Genomic DNA, 6,162 nt, shown 5'->3' with positions numbered 1-6,162 from the left:
AGTCGAGAGCCAGATGAGAAACCAATATCCACATCTTTTATTCGAATTAGTTAAGTGAAATTTTGAGGTCAAAATTTTATTTTAAGGGGGGTAGTGCTGTAAAGCCCGACCTTATAAAATACTATTCATGACTTACATGTGATGATAGCATGATTGCATGCTAGGAGAGTCCCGAAACATTTACAAAAGTCGGTATTGTACCTAGAGGTACAACAAAGTTTATTTAATCCTCGAACTAGATCAAATAGGAATTTTAAGGTGAGATTAAGAGTTTCACAGTTCATGGATGACTTAAAATGGTAATTTGGAGTTTGAGGATCAATTTGGAGTCAAATCGAAATTTTCACTAACTAGGGGTAAAATGGTCATTTGCCACTTGGGGACAAAATGAGAATTTTAGAAAAGAATTTTTTGGCCCCATTTGACTTATTGGAGTATAATTTGACTTATTGAAGTATGATTTGAGGTTTAGAAGTGAAAAATTTTAATTTCGGTATAATTTGGAGTATAGGGGTAAAATGGTAATTTTGCCACCTCAGGGGCAAAATTGTAATTTTCCACCACCAGGATATTTTTTCCAGCACATGGTCTTCCTTTGTCTTCATCTTTGACCCTTGACTAAACATGTGGTGGAGATAAAATGTTTAAATTTTTAAAATTTTAAAAACGGGCCAATGACATGATGCCATGTGTCATGCCTTTATTAATTTATTATTTTCCTTTTTAAAAGGCACAAAATCAGCCCATCTTTCACCCCATGGCCGGCCAAACCAGCAAGAAGAGAGAGAAAACAAAAACAAAACCCTAGAGAGAGAAAATCAAAGAAAAAGTGTGAATTTTCAAAGAAATTAAGTGAAAAAGGTGAGATTTTTTCTATTAAGCTTGAGTTTTCTTATTCCCAAGCATTTCTCTTTATTTTTCATAATTAAATTACATGTTTTCATGATGAATTCAATTCTGGAAAAATGGGTTAGGAGAGAGAAAGTTGTTTGATTTATTTGATTTTAATTTATGTTAGTGTTTTTAGTTAGTTTAGCATATTTAGAAACAAAACAACAAGAAAAGAATTTATTTTCTCCCCCAAGCATTAATGGCTGAATTTACCATGTAGTGAGTGAGGATGAGTTTGATTTTATTCTAGGAGAATTGGTTAAGGAATAATGAATTATGAGCCTAGAAAAAATATGAGAATTTTCAGAGCAAAAATATGAATTTTACCCACTAGGGGTATTTTCATAATTTGCTGTTGGGACTGATAATTTACACCACACTAAGGGACATTAAGTTAATTTGGGTGCAATTGAGGTATAGAAACTGAAAAGAATTAAATTGGAGTTTAAACGGACCCGTTAGGAATTTAATCGGATGATAAGACAAATTAGGCCAATACCGGGTTTAGATAGTTACCAGTGCATTTTTGCATTCCATATCATGCATTGGTAGTCTAAATTAGTTTAATTTTGATTTAGTACCAACTTGGTGAAACTCTCGATTTTGTACTGTGTCAAGGTGGTGAGTCCTCCGATAAAGGCAAGGAAATTGCATCCGAGGACCAGTAGACAGAGTGCTTCGAAAGTCTGCATTCTAGACATTGTGAGTAAACTTACTGTCATTTTAATTATCTAGGGTGGTTTATAGATGCTTTCATGAATTCTATGAAAAAAGGAATTTAAAAAGATAAATTTTCATGTTTTATGAATAAATGAGTTTCAATGAAATTAAATTATAACTTGTTTTGAAATTAATAGTGATTTTGAAAAATAGAGTACACGGAGACTGTTAATTGTGGCAATTTGATTGTTTAAATTAACTGACTTATGATAAATCGAGCATGATTGGCTAGTTGGCAATTGTATTGAAATGCGAATTGTTTGGTTACCTTGAAAAACTACGAATTACAAAATTGCCATATCATGTTATTGAGTTTTATTATATGGTGGATTATATATTAATTAATCACTGCAGTAGGGGGTTTCTGTGGACCAGCCTTTTAGAGGGGCACAGTAAACCCCATTATATTCTTACCTCGAACGGAAAGGCGCGTAGGGTATCTCCTGGGGTAAAGTTTAGGGTTCACTTCACGCTAAACCACCACGTGAGGGGGAACTGAGCCAACGCCAAGGAACGGCTATGTTTTCAAAACAAAAACATGATTTATGTGAAATGTGAATTTTAATAGCCTTGGCGGTCTCGGTAGGATGCCTCTGCCAAGGTGTCCCCGAGAATGGATTTATGGCACAAGCCTAGATTTTTATGAGATTCATAAGCCTTTTTACGTATTTTGAACGAGATGTGTTCTAATTGTATAACCCAATTTATGATGATTTACTTTATTGTCTCCATGTACTCAACTCTAGATGTTTATGATGATGTCTGTTTACTCATTGGGATTTTATAATCTCACCACCCTCATTTCCACCCATTTCAGGTTCAGTATAGACTGTAGATAGCTGATCTCATCGAGGACTACAGTGGGATCTGCATTTTCCAAACCGTAGGTTCACAATCCTCTTTACTTTTGTTTATTCGGGGGCACTCTTGTTATTGTAAATTAAATTAAATTAAATATTTTGACTTACTGTATTTAAGTATGTATAAATTTATTTAGCTTTTACGCTATAAAAATTATTTACGTATAACTCTATAAATATTGTTTTATAAGAAAATAGAATATTTTACTTAATGTTTCTTTTATTTTCTTATTATATTCAGATAACCATAATTTCGTTTTAAATGAAGATTTTAGACTTTTAAACTCATTTTGAATATGAATTGTGTGTTTTGTACTTGTATATTACGTTTTAGCTAGTTTCGAAATTTTTGAGAAAAATGACCAAATTACCCATGTGAGACGAAAAATTAATATTTTATTTGTTTAAAGTTGGAAACAACTTAAAATCTTTTAGAACACGATATTTGACAATGGTTGCTCACAAGGGAACAGAGAAACTGATAGTAAAGCCTTGCGGGGTTTCGGGTTGACATTCCGGGCAATAAGTGTCTACCGGGACACCGCGGCGGTTGTCACGGGCTCTAGGGGAGTACCGGGTCGTGACAAGCTTACTGCAGTGGGCGAGTTTCTGTGGACCGACCTATTAGAGGGGCATGGTAAACCCCGTTATATTTTACCTTAGTATGAGAGGCGCGAAGGGTATCTCCTAAGGTAGTTTAGAGTTCACTTTACGCCGAACCACCACGTGAGGGTAAAACTCAGCCAACGCCAAGGAACGACTGTGTTTTTAAACATAAAAACATGTTTTATGTGTATATGTTATTTTAACAACCTTGGCGGACTCGGTTGGATACCTTGCGCAAGGTGTCACAGAGTACAAGTTTTGGCACTAGCCAAGTTTTTAAGAAAGTCATAAGCTTTGTTGATTTTTTTATGAAATGTAACTGTTTTATATGGGTTGAAATGAGTTTTAATGTTATGAATCATATGAAGATAAGATGTTTTAAATTGTCTCAATTTACTCGGCTTTATATGTTATAGATGATCTTTGCTTACTCACTGGGTTTATAAAAACTCACCACCTTTCTTTCACCCATTTCAGGCTCAGGGCAGTTTATAGACCGTCGATTTTGTCAAGGGTTTGCTTTTGGATTCGCACCCTTAGAAATCATGAGTTTATAGTCGTATTTATTTTTGTTATTTTAGGGCTCACATGTCATTGTAGAATATTTTTGTATACCTTGGCGCAGTGTGCTATTATATATATGAATTTATTTTGTTATTACTTTTCATTAACTGGTTACGTAGGATTCTATAAATATTGTTTTATATGAAAATTAAATATTTTTATTTAGTTCGATTAACTATGACTTCACTTTAAATGGATGATTCAAATACCTAACTTTATTTTTACACATGAAATGTAAATTTTTCATTTATATCCTATATTTTTAGCAGGTTTTGAAATTTTCGAGTAAAATGACCAAAATACCCGTGTGCGGTAGAAATTACTTTTTGACTGTTTTTGATTTGAAAATAGTCTATATTCTTTTAAAACATGATATTTAGTAACTAATGATCACAGGAGAGGCGCAAAAACCGATGCTAAAGCCTTGCGAGGTTTCGGTTGACATTTCGGATAATGTTTGTCTATCGGGATACCGCGACGGTTGTCACGGGCTCGAAGAGAGTACCGGGTCGTGACAAAATATATTTTGTCTTATCACTTTTAATGTATCATTCCTTTAATTGTACTATGCAAGCGGTATTATCTTCATTAACGTTGTTGAAACCTTTTTCTTGATTGATGAGCCACATGTTCCTCAAATATGTTAAGTTACCGATTTTAACTAAACACATTCACGACTTGCCTCATGAATTGCTAAAATTTCTACAAGGTTAGAGGAAGTAACAAATATAGCTTGTTTTTCAAGACACTATGAGATAGTCGTACCTCTACATGTAAATAAGTAACTTGCCTGGGATTTAGTTATGTGTGGATCAGATAAATATTATGTATCTACGAAACCAATTAAATCTGATTTTAATTCATTTGAATAATATAGGCCTATATCCATTGTTCCTCAAAGATTATCAAAGTATATGTTTAATTTTATTCCAATGTCTTCAAATTGGAGAAGAACTATATCTTGCTAATAAATTCACAACAAACGATATATCAAATAGTGTATTGCTAGCACAATACATTAGTGTTCTAATGGCACTAAGATATGGTACTTTAGGACCAAGAACTTCTTTATTATTTTCATGAGGTTAGAAAGGGTATTTTTTCACATCTAGTGACCTTAGAACCATTGGTGAACTCAATAGATGTGTTTTGTCCATATAAAATCATTTTAGCACTTTTGCTATATACTTAGACTAATAGACAAAAATTCTATTTGTCAAGTGTTCAATTTGAAAACCTAAACAAAACTTTGTTTTTCCAAGGTCTTTCATCTTAAATTATTTCTTTAAATAATCCACGACTTTTAACAACTCTTTAAGAGTTCCAATAATATTCAAATTATCAACATAAACAATAATTATCACAAATTCATATATAAATCCTTTTATAAAAACACATGGGCATATAAGATAATTTTTATAGCCTTCTTTCAATAAATATTCACTAAAGTGATTATACCACATGCATTTGGATTACTTTAATCCATATACATATTTATTTAATTTGATTGAAATTTTTTTTCAAAAATTCAAGTTTTTGTGCTTCAAGTAATTTAAATGCTTTAATGTTTTTCATATAAATATCATTATCAAGTGAGCCATATAAATAAGTTGTAACTACATTCATTTGATGCTTTCAATCTTATCATATATTGTTAGTCAATTTAATATTATAATTGCATCCACCGCAGAGAATATATCTCTTCATATCAATACCAAGTCTTTAGGTAAAAGCTTGTGCAACAAGCTGTGTTTTATATCTCATAATCTCATTTTCTCATTTCGTAATTCACACAAATACCCCTTTATGTCCCACTAATTTTACACCATTTGGTGTACAGACTATAGGTCTAAAAACTTCATGTTTTACAAGTGAATTCCACCTAGATTGCATTTTTCCACATTGGCCAATTGTTTCTATTTCTACATTTTTCAATATATGTATGTTCAAGATCCTTATTTTCTTTCGTAATATTGAGCTCTATATTATATACAAAAATATCGTCCATGTTTATTTCATTCCGGTTCCATCTTTTCCCGTCATAACATAATTGATTGAGATTTCTTCATTTTCAATTATTTCAGGTACTTGAATTTCTTTTGAAATTTTTATCAATTATGTCAAGGGTCTCTTCTAGAGTTTCTACTTCCTCTTTCTAACCATCTTGAATATTTACTCTTTTTCTTTTTCAAGGATTTTATCTTTATAACTGATTGGTCTCCATGCTTTTAGCGTGTTTTGTTTTACAGATATATTAATGCTAATAGAAGCATTTACAACTAGTATATAAGATTTAGTTGTTCTCTTTAGTCAATAAATAGTCTGGCAATAGATTTATTATATTTTGCAAAAGAATTATCATTTGAGCTTTAAGTTCACATTGATTTGTGTGATGATAAAAACTAAATAATGATAATTCATTTTTAAAAAAATTTCCTTTTCCAGTTATTTTTTCCTTTTGGTTAAATTACGTAATTAGTCCCTGTACTATGCAAAAAATATAAATTTAGTCTCTATACAA

The 6,162-nt window shown here is 31.8% G+C and overlaps 1 long non-coding RNA gene across 1 annotated transcript; it reads left to right on the top strand.

Moving 5' to 3' along the window:
* The first annotated feature begins 750 nt into the window (after positions 1 to 750).
* LOC148760800 (uncharacterized) lies at positions 751 to 2,533 on the top strand. Its single transcript, XR_016028196.1, has 3 exons — positions 751 to 861; positions 1,510 to 1,593; positions 2,429 to 2,533. It is a non-coding gene; the product is annotated as an uncharacterized LOC148760800 (long non-coding RNA).
* The last annotated feature ends 3,629 nt before the right edge of the window (positions 2,534 to 6,162 follow it).

The sequence above is a fragment of the Theobroma cacao genome, chromosome 9, assembly GCF_053813885.1.
Source record: "Theobroma cacao isolate CCN51 chromosome 9, ASM5381388v1, whole genome shotgun sequence".
Classification (NCBI taxonomy): Eukaryota; Viridiplantae; Streptophyta; class Magnoliopsida; order Malvales; family Malvaceae; genus Theobroma; species Theobroma cacao.
The sequence above is the reverse complement of the archived record's forward strand: the minus strand, read 5'-3'. Positions and strand labels throughout refer to the sequence as shown.